The sequence below is a fragment of the Mauremys reevesii genome, linkage group 6, assembly GCF_016161935.1.
Source record: "Mauremys reevesii isolate NIE-2019 linkage group 6, ASM1616193v1, whole genome shotgun sequence".
Lineage (NCBI taxonomy): Eukaryota > Metazoa > Chordata > Testudines > Geoemydidae > Mauremys > Mauremys reevesii.
This window is the reverse complement of record NC_052628.1, coordinates 82,603,428-82,629,039: the sequence shown is the minus strand read 5'-3', so window position 1 is coordinate 82,629,039 and position 25,612 is coordinate 82,603,428. Positions and strand designations below refer to the sequence as shown.

Sequence of the window (25,612 nt, the reverse complement as noted above, 5' to 3'; positions counted from 1 at the left end):
CTGAAAGATGCCAATGAGAAGTGTGTCTAAGCCCCGCTCCCACAGAGTTGGGGAACGAAGTCCAGGCTTGTGGAAGACACCCAATCTCAGCTTGTTAAACACAGGTGGGAACCACAGTTGCCAACTTTCACGTGGTAAATAAGCACCCCGACTTCCACAATAAGCCAAAAATCAAGCTAATCCCATTTCAAAACAATGCCAAAACAAGCCAAGCCCTAAGAATCCCAACACTATATATGTGACTAGAACCCCCTGACGTGCAGTCTGGGACTGTGGTGGGCCCACTGTGCACCCTTGACTCTCTCCCACCCTTGCTTGCCCCTTGTCCCTGCTTGCCCCCTGCCACCTTGGCCCTGCTTGCTGGGAGCCAACCAAAAAAAAGGCGCCATAAGCCAAACAAGCAACAAGCTACAAGCCAAAAACTAGTCAACAAGCAACTCACAAGCCAAGTAAGCCAAAAACAAGCCCAATTTCTGCATTTTTTCCCACAGGTTTGGCATGTCTGGCGGGAATTATCACCCTTCTGAGAGGATTTAAACACGGATCTCCCACGCTTTTCTCCCTCTCTGCCTGAGGGGGAATTGAATCAAGGTCTCCTACATCCTAGGTGAGTACTTTAAAGACTAAGATAAAAGTTAGCCATCATCATCTCCTCTGCCGGCCAGATTTTGAATGGGTCCTGATCCTGTAGATGTAATCTGAGGCAGCCTATTAGATCAGGTTCCGTACATGAGAGAGGTGGCCAGACTCCTGGCTTCCCCCAGTTTGTGGATCATTCTGGGACTTAGGTGGTAGATAGGCATCTGGACACCTAGAGTGAGGCAGCAGTGCATATGCCCAGAGGTAGAAACCCAGGGAACTTTTAGGCACCCAAGGAACTTTTACCCTGAAAAATTAAGTGCCAAGTGAGTTTGGGTAACTACAAGGTTAGGGGGAGTTTTGTGGATTGCCGCAGAGCCTAAAACTGGATTTAGTTGCCTAAATCTGTGGTTTAGGCAACTTAAGTACCTTTAGGGTGACCAGACAGTAAGTGTGAAAAATTGGGACAGGGGGAGGAGGATAATAGGAGCCTATATAAGAAAAAGACCCAAAAATCGGGACTGTCCCTATAAAATTGGGACATCTGGTCACACTAAGTACCTTTGTGAATCTGAGCCTTTGTATCTTTCTTTTAATTGACTCCTGCTATTAATAAATAAATAGAGTTCCTGTAGATATCAGTGGCAGCATATCTCACTATTTTTCCAGCTTTGGTTTTGCAGTACACTATAGTCTAAATATGATTCTAGAAGATTTTATGTCTACATATTTAGGCAGCCAAAATTGATTTGAAAGATGATCTGAATTTAACTTCTTCCCAAATTAGACTAGTAGAAGCAAGATGACAATAAGCACTAAACATACATTAAGGCTTTTGCACTCATGCTTATTAAGCAGCTAATGAATTATCACCCTGCAGACTCAAATGTAGAGAAGATCAATTCTACTCTCACAACTGTACATATCTAGATTATATGGCAGTGACTGCAATGGAATTAGTCTGGATTTACACAATTGAGAGTTTAGAATGTGACCGTATGTTTCTATACAGTGGTGTATGCATAGATGAAAATAGTTCATTTCAGAGCAACATTTTCTACCGTGAAATGAACAAAGTAGTAGTTTAGTATAGTGATTAGTAGCAGAATAAAACATGTCTGAGAGACCTTCTGAGGTTAACCTTTTATAAAAATTGAGTCAATCATGTACAGGAGTAAAACACTTTTTGCTAAAATTCAGGTATGTTGTCAATTTCAACTGAGTTTAAGTCTGCCATATTTCTGGTTGAAAGAGTTCAGCACTCATATTGCAAAGGAAACTTCCAAAAATTGATAAATCACATAGTAACAGTTTGTGACATCATTACACAAGGGTTGGTTACAGATGTGCCAAAAATTGTTCTGAAAAAGGACCCGGAGATCAGCAAACAAAATAATGTTCACTAGTGAAGATTTGGTGCTAAAGCTTGGCAAACAACAACAAAAAGATTCATGTTGACAAACATTTTGCAAATTCATGTTACTTCACCAATTGTTTCAGTTAAAAAAAAATTCATTTCAATATTTGAGACAAAACACTGATTTTTCAATTCAAAACAAATTAATTTAGAAATTTCCTTCAATTTTATTAAAGTAAAAAAAAAACCCTCCAAATCAATACAAAATTTGACCCCAAACAATTTTCTGACTTTTCAATTCAATCCTATCCTCCATCTCATGCAATTTCCTTAATATCATTGTAGGATTTTGCTCTGAGTATAAACAGAAGAGAAACTGTCTATTTTCAATGTCCAAACACATTGAAGTGCACAAAAAGAACACATGCTGTAAATGTATTTCAGAGACTTTTTTCTCAGATTTTTCTATTTTTTCTATTTTTCTGTCTCAGTTTACAATTTCTTGCACTTGTTGCCTTGTCAATTGGCTTGGATTTCTTTTGGAGCATAAATTAAGACACTCGGGCTGGACATCATGTATTCATGCTCTTGGCTGCTATTTCCACCAATTGCTCAGCTTTAAAGTATGCTCCTCTGGACCCAGAGTTTACACTATAAAATAGAGCAAACAACAGCATTATCCTGAATTAATTAGGAAGGAATTAGCTTAATTGGCCTGAAAGAAATATTGGTATCAAATTTCTATTCACACTGGCCCATCCTTTCTATATAAACCTAGATAGGATTTAGACTTCTGTGTCTGCAGAGAAAATAGAGGGTGAATGCATTGATGGTTTCCCTTAAGTGGCAATTTGCAAAAACAACAAAAGTAGTTACATGATAATCAATTTTTCAAATTAATATGTAACTGCAACTGGCACTCCTGGTACTTATTATTAGCCAATTTATCATATCTTCCTTATTAATAATGAAATTAGTAAAGCATTCTTTTAAAATGACTACATGGTTAAACAATATACAGTTTGTCTTTTTAACTATCTAAAATTTGAATCTAAGCAATTACATTTGGAGCAATTACTGATGTCTGAGTGTAAAGTGCATAGGAAGACAGCATGAATTTAATTTTGAATTAATTTAATTGTCTATAACTGTGGGCTAGGAAAATATATTCATTCATGAAGTATACAATAAGCTTAGAATAGTGCACAGTTCTTGAGAAATAAATAATAGCATGTTATTTTACAGATGGGAGGCCTATAGAAATGAACTTGATAGGTCTGTCTGTCCTTTAAAATAAATATTCAAAAGCCAACCAGCATCACTAGGCTTATGGCATGAAGAAACAGACAAGGGCTTTTTATTCTCAAATAATAAAAATCCACATATGTAGGTAGAGGAGGGATTGGATGGATGCAAGAGACTGAACATAACATAATGAATAACTGAATATTTAGGCATGCCTGGAGGTGTAAAATAATACAAACAGAAGATTTAAAAGGCAGTTGGAAGTCTTCTTTTGCCTTATAGCATTAGCATTTTTTATATTGCCATCCACATGAGTCCATGGCATGATTTGTGTATGATACGGAGCATTCATTTTTAAATGTTCATATATCTAATTTTTAAAGGAATTCATGAAATTGAAAGTGTTGAGAAAATATATAGTTAGCATTTGACTAGCTAACAGTCTTTATTCCTAAAATGCACTGCTATGCTATCTCTTCCTAAAAGTTACTATCGTTGGAGTTAATCTGTTTTTAAAATTGTTGTGAAAACAGTCCCTTATCTTTTAAGACCCTTCTTCCCCTAGTTTATACTGACAGAAGCAGTAGTAGTTTTGTCAACAGAACAGCTTATTTTTAGAGGTCAAGAGAAATTGGCCTTTGGATAGAAAATTTGCCCCTTGTAATTAATATTCACATCTGAGAGCCACCTGTATGAGTGTTCTGGGAAGCCACTGAAGGCATAAAATAGACACCCCAGTGACTTTACCCAAATGTTGCTTTAGAAAGGAAAGGAAATGCTGTATTTTTGAATGAACCAGAAGTTGTTTTGAATCTTTGCTATTTTAAACCTCTGCAAAAATAACAGAATTTAGATACAATATTAAAAATCAATGTTGTAGAGTACTCTTCAGAACCCGGTCCTTCAAGGAAAACTGTATAGATGGATAGATCTGCTTACATGGTTCTACTTTCAGGGTTGAGAGCTTGGACAATTCTGGTCAGCCAGTTTCTTGCTATGAAACCAGAAGTTACATATTGAGTTTTCTTCTTGAAGGGGGATGGAGTGGATTATTCAAGAAAAATAGTAATAACAATACTTAGCATTTGTGTACATTCTTCATCAATGAATCTCAAAGTATTGTACAAAAATAAGGAGGTATTATCTCCATTTTACAGATGGAGAAGCTGAGACTTGGGCGGGTGAAGTAACTCACCCAGTGTCACACACTGAGTTAATGAAAGAGCCAGGAAGAGAATCTGGATTCATTACTCCCACTGTGGTGTCCTGCCCAGTGGACCATGTTGCTTCCACCAGTAATGGAGTATGGAAACTCCTTAGCTTTCATTGAGCTTAGCCAGGGGTGAAAGTAACTTAAGGGATAGAGGGGAAGGATAGCTCAGTGGTTTGAGCATTGACCTGCTAAACCCAGGGTTGTGAGTTCAACCCTTGAGGGGACCATTTGGGGATTTAGTTGGGGATCGGTCCTGCGTTGATCAGGTGGTTGGACTAGATGACCTCCTGAGGTCCCTTCCAACCCTGATAGTCTATGACTTACCTGTATGCAGGGCCAGGGTCCTGAGCAAGGTGGGGGGTGGGGCCTCAGGCGGAAGGGGCAGGGCCTTTAAATCTCTGGGCCCTTTGAATCACCACTGGAGCCCAAAGGCTCCCAGCCGCTGCTGCTACCCTGGGGCTCTGGTAGTGGTAGTGGTGGCTGGGAGTCCCAGGCCCTTTAAATCACCACCAGATCCCCATGGTAATGGCCGTGGCAGCCAGAGTACCAGGCCCTTTAAATCACAGCCTGAGCCCCGGGGTAGTGGTAGCAGCGGCTAGGAGCTCTGGGGCTGTGGCAGTGATTTAAAGGTCCTGGGGCTCTGGCCGCTCCTGGGAGCCCAGGGCCCTTTTAAATCACCACTGGGCTCCCGGCCACCGCCACTATCCCGGGGGCAGCTTCCCCAGGCCGGCAATTTAAAAGTGCCCTGAGCTCCCAGCAGCAGCCAGAGCACGGGGCCCTTTAAATTGACACCAGAGCCCCGCTGCTGGAGCTCTGGGGTAGTGGTAGCGGCTAGGAGCCCTGGGGTTCTGGTGGTGATTTAAAGGGCCAGGAGCTCCAGCTGCTGCCGGGAGCCCAGGGCCCTTTTAAATTGTCGGCCTGGGGAAGCTGCTCCCTGCTGGTATGGTCGGCTGTGTACTCACTCCCCACTTCTTTGTGTCTGTAGTAATTTTCCCCACCCCAACCTGGGTGCCTGCCCAGCAGCTGCCGCTCTCTGGCTGCCCAGTTTTGAAGGCATCACCGCCTCCAGCAGCATTGCAGAAGTAAGGGCAACAATGCCATACCATGCCACCCTTACTTCTGCACTGCTGCTGGCAGTGGCACTGCTTTTAGAGCTGGGTTCCTGGCTAGCAGCCACCGCTCTCCAGCCACCCAGCTCTGAATGTGTGCAGTAAGTTTCTCCCCCGCCACAAAGCTTCTCTCACACACCCAGAATACATTCCATCCCTTCCCAGGGGACACACCTCCCAGTTTGAGAACCTCTGGTGTATTCATAGACTCAAGTTCAGAAGGGACCATTATGGTCATCTAGTCTGACCTCCTGCACAATGCAGGCCACAGAATCTCACCCACCCACTCCTGTAACAAACCCCTAACCTTTGTCTGAGTTATTGAAGTCCTCAAATCGTGGTTTAAAGACCTCAAGGTGCAGAGAATCCTCCAGCAAGTGACCTGTGCGTACCCTGTGGTTCTGGGTTGTTTTTACTTGCCTAAGCAGTCTATGCTGCTATTTATATCCATGCTAGGGGTGTGTGCAATATAGGTGCTCTACATGCCGCTATGAGCGTAGATATAGGTGACCCAGATAGTTCTAATGGGCTTTCATTAAAAAAGCCAATATGTATCAATAAGTTCCATAGAGTGACCTTTTATTTCCTGTTCTATGTATAAGAAAAAAAAAAGCGACAGTACCAAGGACACCATAATTTAGTAACTGCAACAGATGCAAAAGGTAATGGTGACCATTGTAACTACATAGGTGAAGCTTCATGGTGCATATTATACAGCAGCTTCCCAAGCCATAGCTGTTTGTTTGATGGATGATTTTGGTCTCCACGGTTGTCAAACCAGGATTAAATTAAAAGCTTCAAAAAGCTGTTTGTATTTTGCACTTCTGCCATAAGAAATGAGTCAGCTGGTTTGCAGCTACCAGTTTAACCAGCTGATATTGTCATTTTATTTCTAGCTATCAAATAAGCCCTTTGCTATCTGTTTGTTTCACTATATATAAAAAACTGTAAATCTAGAAAGTGATTTTTCTTATTTCAAAAATAAGAGATGGATGATGACAAATTAATTTAAAATATTTCTTTATATGATCTAGAAACATTTCGCCCCTCCACACACACTTCATCCCTTCATTCTTGACCTTTAAAAGTTATCTTTACACCTTTAAAAGTATCGTTTCATCTGTATCTAGATCACTGAGTGTTATGAAGAAAACAGTGCCTGAGGACTCTGAACCTGCAGTACCTATGGTATCAGAAAAGAAGAGTGATAATAAAGACAAGGGCAGAAACTTGAGAGAACAACAAGCCCTTGGAAAACTGTTCACCAACAAGCCCTACAAACATTCCTGTTTTAATTAAACAGAAGTGACAGCTTCTGCTTCAGGAAGTTCATTTTCTTTTTTTCAGATACTTTAAACTTATGGCTTTTCCCTGGAGTAGATGGTACACAGTAGGTCAAAAATGGTATAAAAAATGTCAGCTGCCCCAAAAGGGAGCTGTGTGCTAGTATGCTGCCCAGAAGGAAAGCCCACTGCAGCCCCAAACCAACACACCAACATTTTTCATACTCCTTTTTTGGGTGGTCCATGGCATCGCTGTGCATAGTAGCCGCACAGCAATGCCATGGACCACCCAAAAAAGGAGTATGAAAAATGTTGGTGTGTGGCTACATAAGCCAAGGCAGTGCTGCAAGCTCCCTTTGACAATGCACGTGTATCACAGAATTGAAGAAGGTGCAAATTAAAGGTACCAGAAGCAGCGTGAAGATGCTTTGCAGAGCGTAAGATTTTAGTTTACTGTGATGCCTATAATTTCTATAGGAAAAGGTTTTCTTGGGCTTACCCAATTCAGCAGTATTGCCTAACAGAAATTGCTTTCAGGATAGTGTACTCACAAACTGTAGTGCCCTATTTTGTCAGGGTGCAATGCTGCAAGGGGTCCTTGTTTCCAACAACTCCTGCAGGCAGTCTGCCTCCCACCAGGTCTTCCATGGCTCAGTTCTGTAACAGTCACATAAAGTTCAGTCCCCTTCTGGGATAACAAAAAGGTCCAACTTGAAAATTCACAAAACATCCAAACACAAAAGAGACTTCAACCCCCCACTTGGGCTATTCCTCAGCCCATCCTTTGGGGTCAGTGTTCTTTCCACTGGGCTTGCATGCCCCTTCCTCCAGGGCTGGTAGAGAATCCAGGCCCACCCTCTACTCTGGGTTCCAGCATAAGAACCTGTATTAAGCAGCTATATCTGCTTCTTCAGACATGCAATGTTTTCTTGAGCCAGTTACTAACTTCAAGCTCCCTTGGGCTGCTTCCCCATGACTTGTGCTTAAACAGTCTCCCTTTGATTCTCAGGTCTCTGGATTCTCCATAGATCCTCCCAGTTCCTCCTTTTTCTGCTGAACTATTCCCCACATGATCCAGCCTGCTCACTGTCAGTTTATCTCCATAGGAGAGTCCTATCTTCTTTCCCCCACCACTCAAGATCCCTCAGCTTTCCGTCTAAGGCCCAGGTGCTGAATGATCCTTACCGCCTACCTCCACCTTCCCCAGGCCAAGAGGCAATCAGTCGATCACTGGTGCACTAACTGTCTCCTAACCCTTTGTCTAACAGGAGATGGGAGTAAGCAGCTTCACAGGCAGTCATATGAACCTCAGCTGTCATCTGCCCAGGCTAATGAGCTCTATATATGACTCTGGTCAGTTGCACACTGCTACTGTGCAACAAGACCCTTGTATGTGTGATTTAATTTCCATCTCCCCATCTGCTTAACATTTTGCCAACTCATTGCTGCATTAAAGACTCTGGAAGGTCCTTCTCAGGACTGTTCTTTATTTCTGTTTGAGTGTGCTCTGTATTATTGCATTACCTGGCTACCCAAGACTGTGCCTTTTGTAGGTCATTTTTCCTCCTTCTAACGTACTTCTCTGGGCTTGTGAAGATGATCGGGTACCTAAAAACAACAACATATTTTAGTATCAGAGGGGTAGCCGTGTTAGTCTGGTTCTGTAGAAGCAGCAAAGAATCCTGTGGCACCTTATAGACTAACAGACGTTTTGCAGCATGAGCTTTCGTGGGTGAATACCCACTTCGTATTCACCCATGAAAGCTCATGCTGCAAAACGTCTGTTAGTCTATAAGGTGCCACAGGATTCTTTGTATCATATTTTAGAAAGTCAACGGACAACTAAACATTTATTTAAAGTCCATTATTTTATTTACTTTTGAATGGATTAGTTTCACATAGTTTTCTATAAAATGCAAACATTGATTTAAATGGAATGTTAGTTTAAGTTGTCTTGTCTTTAAGTAACAAAAGCCAGAACACACAACTACTGGTTATGAAACCAGAGTCTCTTAACATGGGCCTTGTCTATGGTGGTGGCAGAGTGTAGGGTACGAGTAGCTACATGCTGCTGTGAAAAGCAGGCTGCATCCACACTGCAGTGTATAGCTACAAGTGGCAGTGAAAGTCTTTGGCAGGAGGGAGGCAACGGGGAAAGGATTTGGTAGTAGGGCTGCAGCAGGATACTATGCTGATAAATATAGCAGCAGCAGCAGATCAGCCACTGGGCCAAGGGGGCCTGTGGCCAGGGGCCCTGGCCAATTGGAGGGCCCCTTGAAAAATGGGCAACCCTGCTCCCTGGCAGGAGTGGGGTGGGAGTGGGCAGGAGGACTGCAGGGCAAAGAGGTAGAGAGAGACCCCCCACTTGCTTTGGCCCAGGGCCCCACAAACCTGTAATCAGCCTCTGCATAGCAGTGTAAATGTGGGAGGCACTCTGCTTGAGCATATAGAGAGCTGAGTAGGGTACATAGCCTATGGTTCTGGCGTGTCTTTACTCTGCTCGCCTAAGCAATGCCTCACAGTCTACACTGCTATTTATACCCATGTGGGATGGGGCAGAGGTAGGGGCATATGTACTCTACAGACCGCTGTAAGTGTAGACATAGCCTTAAAGGTGTTTTATCCGGGTCCGGAGTGAGGCATACTGACAAGACACCATGAAGTTTGCACCATGCTATACTGTATCTGTCACGTGGATAAATGGATTTCAGCTGGTAGTGACAGCAATAAGAAACTCAGTTTAAAAAATGTAGTGCTCATTATGTGAAGATAGTCCAAAGGAAAAAAGAAACGTGTCAGAGTTCACCCACTCAAGAGCTATGAATCTCTATATTGTCCAGAGCAGATTCTCTCTGCTTATATATGAATATATTTCACAGAAGGTACTTTTTTCTTTGTGTGTTCTTAGTTAAGAACTTTGTATCCATGGCTGCCAGGTTTATATAATTTTTGGTGGTGCCCAGGGTCCAAGCACAGCCATCCCATCCATAGGACAGACTGGGACAACTGCCCCACACTTTGGGAAGCCCCGCACTTCAGGGGGATGTGGGGTCCAGGCAGAGCCATCCTGTCCATAGGATGGGCCGCAGCAACTGCCCTGGTCCCCACGCTTTCAGGGACCCCACGCTTCAGGGGGACGCGGAGTCCAGGGAAGCCTGGGAGATTATCAGGGGCCTGGTGCCGGCAGCAGTGAGCGAGCCAGCCCCAACCTGCCCCACTCCGCTCCACTGTCTCCAGCCGTCTCTCAGGGGAGGGGGTGGAAGCCAGCAAGAGGCAGGGCTTGGGGGAAGGGGTGGAATGGGGGCGGGAAGGAGGCAGAGCAGGGGTAGGCTGGGTCTGGGTCGCTCGCTGCTGCCAGCGCCAGGCCCCTGATAATCTCCCAGGCTGCCCTGGACTCCGCGTCCCCCTGAAGTGCGGGGCTTCCCAAATTGTGGGGCAGTTGCCATGGACCCAGAGCCATCCCATCCATGCTTTGGGGGGGCCTGTGCTTCAGGGGGATGTAGGGTCCAGGGTGGCCTGGAGGGTTAGCAGGGGGCCTGGCACTGGCAGCCGCAAGTGACTCAGCGCCTGCTTTGCCCCCTCCTTGTCCCCATTTCACCCCTTCCACCAAGCCTCCGCCCCGCCTCTTTCTGGCTTGGGCCCCCTCCTCTGAGCAACGCTGGGAGCCGATGGGGTGGAACGGAGCAGGGCAGGCTGCGGAGGGTTTCTCGCTGCTGCTGGCACCCGGCCCCCTGCTAACTCCCCAGGCCGCCCTGGACCCCATATCCCCCTGAAGCGCAGGGCCACCCAAAGCACAGTGAGCCCAAACATTGGTGGAGCCGGGTCCACATTCCTAAATATTGGTGGAGAACAGGGACCACAGGCCCATATAACTCGTTGCCTGTGTTTTTATCCATTTCAGTTTGAGCAGGTTTGACTAAATTATTGTACACAGTCCTTTAGGAACAGAATGGTCTTCTTGGCCTCACTGCTAGGTTTGCTTCAATGCAAATTCAATTGCTAATTTTTTATTAAAGATGGATAGTGAAAATTATTCTCAGGCGTTAAAGTAATATTACAGATTTAGACAAAATGCTGTAGCTCTCATAGGACAAATAATTATGCTTGTGGATGAGAAATTTGTTAAAGAAAAGGTAGGTGAAATTAATTTGATTTTTTTCCAAAACGGGTAAAAAGAAGGAATAAGAAAGTAGTGTAGATTGCTGGAAAATTCTTTTTGTCACAATATATGGACATTCCTCAGAAATGACATTATGCAATTTGTCCAAATGGATATGAAATTAAATTCATTGATACTACTTCTGTTTAATGTATGGTGGTAGCTCTGGGAGTACTGATTTGATTGCCCTTTTGGGGGGAAATGGTCTGGATATATTTATATTTGTGGTTGTTAAAAGGAAAAGGAAAAAAAAGATGCCTTAGCTATTAATATAATTTTGCTAAAACAATTTTACATTCAATATGGAGGTAGAAAATTAAATAAAATAAATGTAGATTATGGTAATTTTATAAATTACAGTGGCAACATGGTAAATGGGCCCCAAACAAGTGCCTGAAATAGACTACGATGTCATGTTATACAAAAATGGGAAAATATATTTTTATAATTTAAACTAAAAACCTGGCCAGCATGTTTGATGTAGATGCTAGTTCACTGGGATGTGTAGGAAGGAACAAAGTAATGGGTTGTTGCTTGGGACCTCCCCAAGGGCAGTAGTAGGTTGGGTTCTGCCCTGTGATTTGGGTACATATTACATTAAGCTTGCCTCCTCCTCATAGAATGGAACATGAGATCTTCCATGGCTAGGACTTATGACTTTTTAAATTATCAAGACTATCAGTACTAGACACTGAAAATTTTTCTGATGAAATATGATTCTGTTCCAATGCAAATGTTGGTGGAGAAATAAACTTTAGTTTTCGACCAGCTCTAGTGTATATTCAGTTCCATAACCCCACTTCCCCTTCAGCATGGATGAACATGGTCTTTCTGATGTCACTGCAGGAATTTATCACTGAGGATCCTAGTGCCTTATTGTTGGAGAAGGCAGAGGAGCCTGTTTTTAATGTTATCGAACGTAGGTACGGATATCCTTTGCAGTTGCTCGGACTCCAGACTTGAAGTTAGATATAGCTATGACTATGGCATCCTTAGGTTTGCCTACTATTGGTTAGTCATTATTATAGGACCTCTCCAGTTCACAGTTCTTCAAGTTGCTTGCTGGCTAGAGGATTTGCCCTTAGAATGTCTTATCCCATAATAGTACAGGGTCAAACCTACAGAGAGGGGACTTGAACTTTGATGGCTTTAGAGGATACTAATTTTTGTGCCTCATTCAGTCACCTTTAAAGTGGAGCATTCCTACAAGTTTATTTCCATGCTACTCTTTTATGCTTATACCTTTACATACTTTTATTGGAAGTGTGGAAGAAGAGAGGATCATACTGGAGAAGATTTTATTAGATTACCAACCCCTTAACAATGCAGAAAGTTCCCTGAAGTTTGATCTTGAGCGCTCTGTAGGATTTACTTTAAATTCTTCATGAAACTTCCACCTCTTCCCTTGGGAGACTACTGCAAAGCTAGGTAATTTTCTCTGATATTCAGGCTACCATTTTTGTTGCTTAATTTTATTTGATTACTCTTTTTTATAACCTCTACAATCATACTAAACTGTTATTCTTTTTTCTTGGTGTTTACACTCTTCAAATGCATGTAGACAGTTGTTATTTGTCCTGTAGTCATCATTTACCCAAACTTGAATGCTTAGTTCTGTTAAACTTTCCTCATTAATAAATCCTTTCAGCTTCTTAAACATTTTCATTTCATTCTTCTGATTTTCCTCCACTTTGTCCACTCTTTTCAGGTATTGAGGCACCCCAAAATGTAGGTAATATTCTAGTGCAGTAAACATGGTCAGTTTTCTCACTAGTTCATGAGGTGCATGCAGCACACAAATTATATTGGCTTTTGTTTGTTTACTGCAGTACAAGCTGATATCCACATTCTTGTCCACTATCACCCATATACTTTTTTGGCACTATTTTTTCCCTATTTTTTTATATGTTGTAAATCTGAAAAGATAAATATATCACTCTTTAATTTTTAATAGGAGAGATGGTCAGTATATCATAACATTTAGTCACTGCCTGTAATGTTCTATTATATTATAGGGTAGGTTGTCATGGTGAATTTCCAGTTCTGAAATACAAATTGGTCTCATTTTGTTTATTCCACTTTTGTAACTATTTTAAATATGTTCACATGCGTTTTTCTGACTCACCTGGAGAGGTCATCAGATACAAATTTCAGCATACCAAAGTCTGTATCGGTGATTGCATAGAAATTGGCATATGTCACATTTTAGATATTGTAACAGAACTAAGTTTAAAACAAAGATTGCATTTTGAATATCTTTTATATTCTAAATATAATGATCCAATAGCACAAAAATCTTATTTTAAAATATAGGGTCAGTGGGGCAAAGTGTAATTTGCCTATGGTATTGCCAACATAGCAGCAGAAATTAATTACATTGTTCCCAGAATAAGACAATTTATTCAGCAGAAGTGTTTTCAGTTGTCCTCACAGGCAAAGAGATTAATTTTAAATAATCAGTTTCTTAAAACTGTCAGCTGGAAAGCAATGGAATAGCATGACAGGGTTAAAACCCGATTGCAACCTGAAAATAATCTTTTTCTTAGTAGCCAAGATTCCTACGTTGCTTCCATTGTACTCTTTTGTACAAAATGAAACATGAAATTCTAGAAGCAGGAATTAGAAAGAAAACAATATACTCTTGAAGTGCAGAAAAACAGTTTTACACAGATGATAAGGCAGCAAGTGAATCAATCAAGACTACAGCATTTTTCATCAAATCCATTTACCACTGGAACATCTTGAAATAAATGTGGTTTTTCTCCTCATCCTGTTTTTAGTCCCTTAATTAACCTTTAATGCTACAGTAATACCTGGGACTCATTGTCTTGTTTTGAATTTGAAACTGGGTCTCAATCAGTGCTGACCTTTTTCACTCTAGTTTCATTGAAACTTTGCATATTAGTTTGACTACCTGAGAAAATGATGGTACTTGTTACTCATTCTAATTAAGTGCTAAATAATTTACAGTGATAGTGTGGGCTATCTCTGTTCATAAATGACAAACACATTAGTCAAACTATTGATTTTTCTGTTCTTTTTATGTTACTTATACAGGCTGAATCTTCAGCCTCCTAAGCAGTAGGATGAATCTGCAGGATTTTAGGATTTCCTCAGCTGCAGGCAACTGGCCATGAATCAATAATATAACTTTGATATGACTTTATTTACTTTTCATGCTGGATGACAGAATACTGGTAGTAAATGCTTCTAAAATAAACACTTTGGAATGGATTTGGTTAGAACCCAGCTGGGTATGGATATTGGGCCTCATATGAAGCTCACTGAAGTTGATGGAAAGACTCCCAATGGCTTCAGTAGGCTTTGGATCAGACCCATTTATGCTCACTGCCATCAATCACTGAAGAAAAATGTTGCTAGTGTAGATGAACTGCCAAAGCCTTGGCATCTGGGTAAACACCCCAAAATCCAAGAGTTTATTGAAAGTCTATCTGGAAAATGTGGCTGGAAATCTAATGAGAATGGGCTTTCTTGAGAGATTTCTAGTCATTCCTGCTTCCAGGTGGGAGGGAAATACTATTTTCATGGCATTTTGTCACCTTTAGCTTCAGACCTAGGCAGATTTTGGAAATGGAGAGACATTCAAAAAGGAAAGATAACAGAGGAGGGAATAATTGAACATTTGCAAACCACTTAGAAGAGCAATGGTTTTCTTGCAACAGTTTTGCCCAAAGTGAGCAAGCAGTTCAGAAAATCCCATGGAGAAAATCCAAATGCATGTTCAAATACAGTGTTCTGGACAGAAAAGAGGGCCTTTTTGTTTGCTTAATTTTTGGGCAGATTGCAGGATCTCAGTCTTCAGACTGGATATGCCATCTTTTAGTTGCCCTGGTCCTTGTTTTTGATGCCATGTTGCCACAATCCAAATTATAAATAATACACTAGATTTTAAACACAGTGTGTGTCCAGCTCTAGTGGAGTCTGCAGAATAGCTAACATAAAATACTTTGGCAAACCTCCGCCCAAAACATGAACCCCCCTTTGAACTTTGTTCTGTTGCCCAGGACTAGTAGCAAAAATGCCAAAATACTGTAAAAAATGCTGTCAAAACTATTGGTTGCTTAACATATCACAACAAACCTCTCTTTTTTCCTCCCTCCCTCTTGGAAGATTTTCAGCTGTGTTTTTTCCCTGCAGCTTCTCCTATTCAGGAAAGAAGAGGAGTGGTTTCTGTATGCAGTAGGAAAACTTTCACTATTTTCTGTATGCAGATGAGTGGCAATGTAGAATATATGTATAATTAGCGAAATTAGGGCACTCATCTTTCCCTTTATAGGAAAAACAGGGACTCCACCTTGTGTATAAGTACGGGTGGGCAGGTTCAACACTACATTAATGTGCAGGGCCATATAGTCCCCAAAATATAAAGTTGCCTGAGGAAATGAGACATTCTGATCTTTTTATTTTTTAACATAAACATGGGTGCCCTCACATAGTAAAGTCTATGAGGTCCTTTCATAGTTTTAAAAGTACACAGACTAATGCATAATTTAAAAAGGTTCTTCAGACAGAGGCATACTTTATAAAGCATGTATAAGAGGATCACTTGCCATTCATACTGGCAATTCATAGTCATTTTGTTTCACCTGACTCAAAATTTGTTTGACATTTTCAATTTGACAGACATTTAAAAAAAATATTTTCAATTCAATCTGAAACAAAACTTTTTTCAGTTTTTCAGACTTGCCAGCAAACTAAAAATCCATTTTTTGCCTAGCTTTAATAATGTCCATGAAACAGCTGCTCTTTCACCTATTTTTTTGCTTTTGAATGAATAGTAAGAAAAAACAGCAGTAAATAAACTGTCACTGGGGTTTGTATGTAGTGGATACTTTACCTTCTTGATGGAGGAGGAGAAAGACCAGGATGTGTACAATGATCACAGGATGATTACGAGCCACCAAAGTGGTGTGGCCATGAAAAAGGCAAATGCAATCCTAGGATGATCAGGAAATGGAGGACCTATCTTACAAGAAGAGAATAAAATAGGTTGGCTTATTTCACCTAGCAAAGCAAAGGCAGAGAAGGGATAGGATTGCTCTTTGTAAATACATTGAGGGGAGGGTTAAATAGCTGTTGGGGGAAAGACTTATTTAAGATAAAGGACAATGTTGGCTCAAGATCACATGGTTATTAACTGGTCATGAGAAAATTTAGGTTGGAAATCAGAAGGTTCTAACGATCAGAAGACTGAAGTTCTGGAATAGCCTTCCTAGGAATAGTGAGGGCAGACAAATGAATTAGTTTAAAAATGCATCTAGACATATTTGTACATGGGATTATATGATTTTGTTGCCTGTGATAACAGAGGATTGGACTCAATGACCCAAGAGGTCCCTTCCAATCCTCCATTCCTAAATTCTCATTTACTAATATTTTTCTATTTAGACATGATCTTGAATTCTCTGGACTATAACATCAGATTTACTCTGGAGTAAAGCCATGATTTCTTTGGAGTGATTGCAGATTTACAGAATCAGGTCCCCTCAGTAGTTTTGAGCTTGTTATTTCAGTAGATTCTCTTTTCTAATAAGAACTACTCAGACTTGTAGAAAATGCTTAGTGTATCATGTAAAAAAGTTCCTTTTTTTACTTAGAGCAAAGTTAATGTGCTGTCAAATAGAACAACTGACTTTTTTTTTTTAGGGGCTGGATTTGCAAAGGTGTACATGCATGTTTGCCAGTGAACAGTTGTGCATTCAAACACCATGATTGTGCACGGCTAGTAAGAATGCAAACTCTTTAGAAAGATTTGAAGGTTTAAGCTCCGTGAGCCGTATACTGGTCCCTGTGCAATGTCAGCATGAAACTGAAGAAGTATTGTGCCTGGGATTTATTGTGTATTTGGGATAGAGGAGGAAATAAGATTTCCCAGTTTACCTTATTAGGTAATTACCTGATGATATGATGGTCATAAGGTATAATAAAGGCAAAACCAAATAAATGTGTGTGTGTGTGTGGGGGGGAGGGCTTATGTCTCTCCTTTTTCTCCTTGACAATATTTGTTGTGACCTTATTCAACATTCTATGCCTTGATATGTTTCAGAGGCAATACATACTATTAGTATTCAATAATGCACATTAAATGTAAGTTATCATAGTCTTGATAAGGTTTCTCAGCTTTGTATCTGTTTTTTCTTCAATTGTGTTTTGATGGCTTATGCTGTCAAATTCTGCACTGTTGTCAGAAAGTGTTATGCAAAATCAAATTGTATCATGTTATGAATAGCTGTGTTATCATTTGCAATCTGCCCACCCCTGTTAAATCAAAGCTATAGCTTACTGGGTTCAGAGCAGGAGAACAAAGGGGAAATGAAACTCTTTATCATTAACTATAAATTTAAGCATCTTTCTGCACTATTACTAATCCTCTGGAGCATTTTTTTGAATTTGTTGAGAGCTTGGAGAATTTATTTTGGGATTGCTTTGAGGGGAGTAAGGGATACATTCCTTGAACTGAAAGCAGTTAAAATCTGTTACAAAAATTACAAAAATGAACATAGAAAATATGGGTTGTTGATCATATGGAGAGTTGTGCAGTTTTGAAATAATTTCCCAGGCTTTTAAAGGTATATAGGGTAAGGGCTAAACTAGCAGACGATATCTGATCATCATGTATAATAAAGCAGAAGGTGGCCTTACAAAGAATCCAAATTGCATGTGAAATATTAATTTCAGAACCCACATGTCATAATTAAGCATTACTAAAACACAATCTTTGGATGAGAAGAGGGAATAAACAACCAGTAACACTCCATACTTTGTTATCTCAGTTAATTCATGAGCAAGGACAAAATGACAACTTCCTTCATGGCTTTTGGAACTGTTGGCAGAACGATGACTTAGGCCACACCCATCTGTCATCGCTAAAGCCAGTGGCTACAAGGAAAGTAAACTGTGTTTACTTGGGCAAATCAAGGCTAAGTTAAGCTCATTCACCTTTTACCATTTTGCTAAGCACTATTTTCCATTTTTTATGGGCAATACTACACCTATCACACTACTTAGGCTAAATAACACATTCCTCCCCATGCTGAAATGTATCCATTTCATCTGCTTTGTCAAAATACATCCAGAATTCTCACTGAAAAGCAGAATGTTTATTTTTTATGCTATATATTATGCTATACTTTGCATGCTTAAGGCAAAATATATTGCAGAAACCCTGCATGCTGTTTATAAACCCATAATGGCTAATGTAATACAGTGTGAGATATTCCCATATATAATCTGTGCCCTGATTATTCCATCTGGTACTGCAGGAAGAGGGAATGAAAACCTGTCAGAAAGGACACAAGTTGGGGAAGTGCTGACTCTGCATTTTCATTCCCATTTCCCCAGGAACCTATGGTAGTCCCCATGTCAGTATTAGTTAGATCACTGGAAGGACGTTTTGGGGACAACAGACAATGGTGAAAGTCCAGGCGGAGCAGCTCTGCTGAAGCTAATTGTCAGGAAGATGATAGAACAAGGGGAACTTTGAGAGTATTCCAGGGCAGTGGCCCTCATCTCTGGAGTAGTACCAAGGTCCACAAGGACACTAGGTAATTTGATGGGCATGGGAGCTGATCTCCTGTTCCCTGGGGGCAAATTCCCCCCATGGGGAGAAAATCTGATTGAAACTCACTAAGAGAAATCTTACATTTTCCAGTCCCACCCCCCTTTTTTAAAAAACACATAGGGAATTATCTGGAACCTGGTTTTCAATAGCTGCACCTATTTAGATGGCTAAATCAGTTATACATGCCATGTGAATGTTAAAGCAATCTTTAATGTTAAAGCAATCTAATCACAAGCTGTATTTTCAAAAGAGTTCTCTCAAAATTGTGTGAAAGTTCTCCAGTACAGGCATACAAATCCTGATCTGTGCATACATTTAGGTATTTGCATGCTCTAATCGGAGTCTGTGTGCATCAGAGTTTGAGCAATAGTTCATGCACACTCTGGAAGATTTGGCCCTAAATGTTGCAAAACCAAATGTATTTGTCATCCAGAATTTTCAGCAAGGCTTCCCATTGCCAACATTTAAGCTTTTGAAAAAGATTTTCACATAAAAAAACAGCTGAACTAAAACCTTGATTGAGAAAAATCTTATTCAGCCTTTCAAAATACATTAAAATCCAGCCAAGCCACTTAGAGATTTCACTAGTGCACATCTATCAGGCACCTGCCAAATGAGGCAAGCTTACCAGAGCTCTCACTGAAGGAGAATCTCTGTTGATTATGCTAGTAACCCCAGTCTGTTGCCCCTGGGACATGAAGAGTTCTGGTTTAATTCCTGCCTGTCTGCAGGACACATAGGCACACACTATGTGCAACCACCAGATAGGAAACTTAACTGGTTAAACCACATAGGCCATCATCTGGCAGACAATTAAACACAACCTAGAGGCATGCAAATGGGAAGGGAGAGGACAGATGAGCTGAACAATGGCAGAAAAGCTTTAAAAAAAATAGATCATGAGGGCAGAGAGACAAGAGGCAGATAAAATGAATGGGTTGTTATAGGATCTGTGTTATAGCAAATAAACAAAAAATAGAAAATTTGTTATCAGACCTGTATGTCTCTGGTGTTAGAGTTGTAGACACATATGATCCACTCATACTTTGCTGTCATGGCTCATTACAGTTTGTTTCACCCGAACCCCTTAATATCTATAAAGTCTTGTCATTTCACTGTTATTCACCAGAATCAACGAGGCCTTAAACATGCCAACAAAGGATACCAATTTGATAACATGCAGTGGCATATCCTCTAGGACAGGGGTCGGCAACCTTTCAGAAGTGGTGTGCCGAGTCTTAATTTATTCACTCTAATTTCAGGTTTCGCGTGCCAGTAATACATTTTAACATTTTTAGAAGGTCTCTTTCTATAAGTCTATAATATATAACTAAACTATTGTTGTATGTAAAGTAAATAAGGTTTTTAAAATGTTTAAGAAGTTTCATTTAAAACTAAATTAAAATGCAGAGCCCCCCAGACCAGTGGCCGGGACCCGGGCAGCGTGAGTGCCACTGAAAAGCAGCTTGCATGCTGCCTTCGGCACCCGTGCCATAGGTTGCCTACCCTTGCTCTAGGAAATCTGCAATGTGCTTGGAATAGGTTGTATAGCTTACATATGAGATGTCATGTAAATTGGAGAGAAATGTTTATAGGAAATACAAGAAACTAAATCATAATGTGTAAGTTCTGACTTAGTACGGCTGTCTCAGGCAAATTTTTATTTAAGGACATTTTGAAATGTATATTATTTACATAGTAGACTAACGGCTTCTAGGGGACCCTACTGTTGCATTTCTTGGGTCACATATTTATTTTGAATGTGTGATCTTTGTAGAAGAACCAAAGTAAAAAGAGAAAAGGAGGACTCTTGAATGACTGGCTGTTAGAAAGAAATATTGTAAGTTTGTTCACCACAGACATATAATTCAGATGATCAGGACTGTGTATGATAAAAATGCATATTAACAATAATTATGAAAAGAACTTGCATGTATGCAGGAGGTGGCTACATTTCAAAATCAAATCTCTTGGTTTTGAAGGCTAAAACCCAGTGATGCTCAGAAAATTCACTTTTCTATCAAAACTACCTTTCAAAATCACATGTAACAAATGGAACAGAACCCCAAACTTTTATTTTCTTTATAGTTCTGTAATGTAATGTTAAAGCCTAATGAATGAAGGGTATTATGATAGAAATTTACAAATATAAGGCCACATGAGCCAAAAGGGAGATGAACTATTGACTGTCATAGATGGAGTATAATTAGGAATAATGGGCTGAAATCAAGAAGGAAAAATTTGGGTTTGATATCAACAAGATCTATTAGGTTGTGGACCAGCCTCTCTCTGAAGTGGGGGAAGCGACATTGCTTGAAACTTTGAGACAGACTGGTATACTGTACCAGTCACAACTTTAGACAAAGTTAACAGCTTTGCCACACATCTGAGTGACTCGGGCAGGCTATGTACTGATTCAGTGCAGAGACCTACACATAGGTCTCCCGCATCCTAGGTGAGTGCCCTAACCACATAGGCTATTGACTATTCTCTCTCTCTCTCTCCTCTCTCTCTCAATTTTCACAGAAAATGTTGACAGGTCTTGGTTTTATCCTAATGCAGAATGGGAAAACTGTTTCCCATCCAGCTATACAAATGCAATCAACAACCAACAAAAGGATGCTTTTTCAAAACAGCAATTACTCACCTTTCAGAAAACTATTGTTTACATGTCTTCTTTTCATTCCCTGATAACATGAGACCTACTTTATTATGTAGGTAAAATTAGAGGTGTGTAAGTAGTGTTGCCTAATTTTCTCCCTTAAAATTTCCACTCACTCTAGAATCAGATGATGACTTCAGAAGAGAGTGTCCTCCCAAGGTGATCTAAAATGCAAACATTTTTTAACAAATGCTGCTGAGATTCACCAAAATCTATACAATCCTGCAGATATATGCTATTTAAAAATGAGGATGTGTGTGAAATGCTATACATTTATGGATTTTAGTTCACACTAGCAACTATTTAATGTTTGAATGATTCCATAAATACTTAAAGGGAAATTTTTCATAAAGGAAAATAGCATGCATTCATGCCTACATTTGCACTGCAATTATAGTAACTGCATGTGCAAATAGCTAGATATATAAATAAACTACTTAGATAAGTAATACTCAGACCTCCGTGGTTCAGGAGCTAAATTATCAACCAACATTACCCAAAAGAGCCACAGTAGTGTGAATTAATTGTTTCATTTACTATACTACTATTCATATTTAAACAGTATGATGGGATAGATATATATGTATGTATGTATTATTCTCACAGCAAATAAGTTAATAACTTAGTGCAAGTTGATAACTTAGTTAACAACATAGTAAAATCATCTTTATTGGTTAATAACTTTAATATCATGTGCTGCAAAGAGCTGCAGGAGGCGCATTAAAAAGCCACTTGCGACTGTCAAGCCTCAGTCTGAGTATCACTGATTTAGATGCACAACTACCCATTATTTTGGTAGATAGTTGTGGTAATTGCATGTGGACAACCAACCTCCCTTCATGAAATTTGGTCCTACAAGTAGTCATGTTATAATCTGAATATTTAGACAACGTAACAATGTTCATTAAAACATTTCTAAATTCCAAGTTTCAAAAATTTTAACAACTCATTATTTGTCTAAATAGTTGAACCAGAAATGCATTATTCAGTATTTTCCTAGTCAAAAGGCTGATTTATACATTGTATCAAGAATTTACTACCAGCTAAGACTGACCAAAACGATGACCACTTACATTTAAACCTGTTAAGGATAAATAAAACACCACATATACTCTTTGGAATGATTCTTTATAGGATTCTTTTTGATTAAATCATTATTATTAACATATTTATTTCACCTCAGTGCCAAGAACTAGGGCATAGGCATTAATGTGATGCACACAATAGAAATGCCTACAACAGATTAATTAAAGTACTATAATCCAACATTACTGATTTAGAAATTTCAGGTTTGGACATTTATTTTTATACAAAACTTTTTTCATTTCAATGACTTTCCTACAGATCATCAACTTGTTGACCCAGCAACCTATTACAACAGAAATTTGTTTTGGATGGGTCTGTTACAGGCTGACCAGTCCCTTAAAGCCAGTTGGGACCAGCCTTGCTTGTGATGGATCAGCTACCCTCCCAGCTGATCCTGATTGGCTAGGGATCAGATGGTCCTGTTTATTTCTGAGACTCAGCTTAGAAGGGATCACAGACTGCCTACAAAGGGCTGCCAGAGTTCAGGTGGGAGAGGAGAGTCCCTGGGGCAGAGTAATCTGAGGCAGATGGCCTCAAGGAGGATGAGGAGAGTTGAAGGAGCGAGGCTGAGTGCTGTGACTAGCCCTGGAAGAAGAGAGACTCCCAGAGGGCACTATGTGGGACAGTGGGAAAGAACTGAGAGCTCAGCCTGGGAGGGACAGAAAACCCTTTTGTTATGTTGCACTTGGGACTATTGTCTAAGGACTAGACTACATTAGAAAGTTAGGTCAAATCCTTGAGAGACACAGTCAAGCCAATTTAAGCCCTAATATAAACAGTGTTAGGATGATGGAAGAATTCAACCATTGACCTATCTATCCACCACTTCTTGGGGAGGTGGATTTATTACAGTGACAGATGAACCCCTTCTGTTGCTATAGTAAGTGTTTACACTACAGTGGGCGCAGTGCAGTTTTGCTGCTGTAGTGCTTCTAGTGTTGACATAGCCTAAGCTTGTTACCAGTGCCTGGGTGAGTAGTGCAAAAAAGACTGCACATGGTGAACAGTGACAAGCTTTGGCTCTGGGGGCAGGGCAGTGGAATGGATACTTTCAGGCACCTCAAAACTTAACTAATGCAATTTGTATAGAAAGGGGGTATGGAAGGATCTTCATGTTGTCGTCATCATCATCATCATCATCTTGCTGCTACAGGAAACCTGAATCTCAGCTGCTCACTCTGAGATCACTGAAGAGTTACTGACATTTTGAAAAAAAATGTCAAGGAGTGGTTCACCTGATCAGCATGGGCAGTGTGTATTCTGGAGAATGTTTGTTTGTACATGTATTGTAGCTCTTGATCAAATATTAGCTAGCTGTAAACCCCTTATCAATAAGGTACTGTAGGTTAAGCATTATTGTCATTTAAAAGATGGATATGTTGAGACAGAAGTTAAATAACTTAATTAAAACCACAGAGGAAGTTAGTGAGGGGGATGAGATTAAAATACATGGATATCATGTTCTCAGTCCAGCATTTTATCCACTAGGACATACTGTATTTCATGCTATAATCTCTTCCTCCTTGTGGCTAGTCCTAAGTAACATTATCCATCAAACACAAGAGCTGGTTCAGCTGCAGGCAGATAGTCAGTGGCCAGGAGGGAAGCTGTGGTAGCTCTGGCACTATTAGTGGCAGCCCAGCAAATTGGTTAGAATGTATTTATGACTATGGATTTTGTAGGTCCCAAAAGCAAGTCCTGAATAACTGATGGTCTTTAAGGATGATAACAGTGAAAAACTTTCCTAAGTAGAGATAGTCTTGATAATGTAGACAAATCTTCATCCAGAAAAGGGCTAGAAACTTGACTGTAAGATGAAAGCTGAGACCACCTGGGATGCTATTAAGGTATAAAACAGGAATCCTAAAGCTATAGACTTCACACATCCATAAGGTTGCCTCTGGTAGTGTTGTCCCTTAGAAGCCAATGGTAATATTTGAGTTAATACATTTACTAGAATCCAAACTATAGTGTTGAGTTTTACATCATGCAATTGATTTTTAAATGTAACATTTACCTAGAGAAACATTACTGAAAATACTACTGTCCTCTATCATATATCAGACAATGCACATTAGTAGATGACCATTATATCTTTCTATTTGCTTAAGCTGTTTTGATTTAATGTATTTAAGATCTAATACAAAACAAATTCTAAAGTTGAAATTGAAAATATATTTTAATTCTTTAAAGTGAATGCTGTGCTAATGAAAGGTGCCATGTTGACAGCTCTGGGGTCTGAAGCCCTTAACTGATCCACAGAATAGGTATGGCACTGGCTTTTGAATCAAAAGTTCCTCACAATCCTGTCATTGTGCTTTAAGCCTGAAGCAGACAGACCATTTTTAGGTACAGAATATTTCAATCTCCATTCCTATTCAGTCCTTGGCCTCTCTGAGGCTACCAAGAGGATGCTAATTAGTGGCAAGCACTATGGTGGATTTTGTGCACTAGTTCACAGTATAACTGTAATTTGGATACCTATCCACTAGGAAATGGATTTATATCATCATCTATCATTTACCAATGCCTATCCCTTTTAGTACTTTTTCAATATCAGTAGTATGCAAATGAGCAAAGACATTATCAAAGGTAGAGTACTCCCTTGCTTGAATCTTGTTTTAGATTGTGTATCAGGGTACAAAACAGTCTAAAACTAACCCCTAGTATTTTATGGTATTTTTTTAAAGTTAGACTTCTTGTCTCATTTCATTATGTTATGGAAAAATCCAATCCCTGCCCCACTTTCAACTTAGTGAGTGCTAATTCCTAATGAATCTTTCAAAATGTTAAAGTCTGTGGCCTTCTGATTACTTTGGGGAGCAAAATGCACTTGTTACTAATAACAGTTTCATTCTTTGGTACCCAGAGATTAATTATGAAGAAGATGATTGGTAAGACACACAAAGACTGCATGAGTTTTATTAATACCACAAGCAATATAAACAAAATTATGGAACTAGAAAAAGATCAGAAAAACAGCAAAATCCATATCGTGAATACTCTCGAATCTGCAGGACTCTCCTTAAGGAGAAACAAACGTAAGTTCATCATGCAGCCATCCTGATCCCTCAGAGGGTTGGATTCAATGCTCTTTTATGCACCTGTTCCTTCCACCAACCTATTTCTGAGACTATATTTGATTATGTTATGGCCTCTTGTCCATATTTGTCATTCCTGCTATCCATTTTTTGGATTCCGACTATTTTCATCAGTATTTGGACAGATAGCTGATTCTCTAGACAATGTGGTTAAAGTAGTCTAGCTAAATAAAGCCTTTGTGGTCTAAACAGCCTGACACAAAATATATATGGCTAAATCTTCTGATTCAAAGCTG

The 25,612-nt window shown here is 40.0% G+C and overlaps 1 long non-coding RNA gene across 4 annotated transcripts in view; it reads right to left on the bottom strand.

The window, feature by feature from the left end:
• Positions 1 to 1,710: 1,710 nt before the first annotated feature.
• The window catches only part of LOC120408673, a 38,941-nt gene continuing 15,039 nt past the window's right edge, over positions 1,711 to 25,612 (bottom strand). For 2 of the 4 annotated variants that reach the window (XR_005600867.1, XR_005600866.1), the window contains 4 exons: positions 15,047 to 15,109; positions 8,311 to 8,394; positions 7,338 to 7,443; positions 1,711 to 2,587 (listed from right to left, as the gene is read on the bottom strand). This is a non-coding gene — a long non-coding RNA (uncharacterized LOC120408673). Of the gene's footprint in view, positions 2,588 to 7,337; positions 7,444 to 8,310; positions 8,395 to 15,046; positions 15,110 to 15,803; positions 15,933 to 25,612 lie in introns of all 4 variants that reach the window. The other 2 variants (XR_005600865.1, XR_005600864.1) reach the window with 2 other exon arrangements.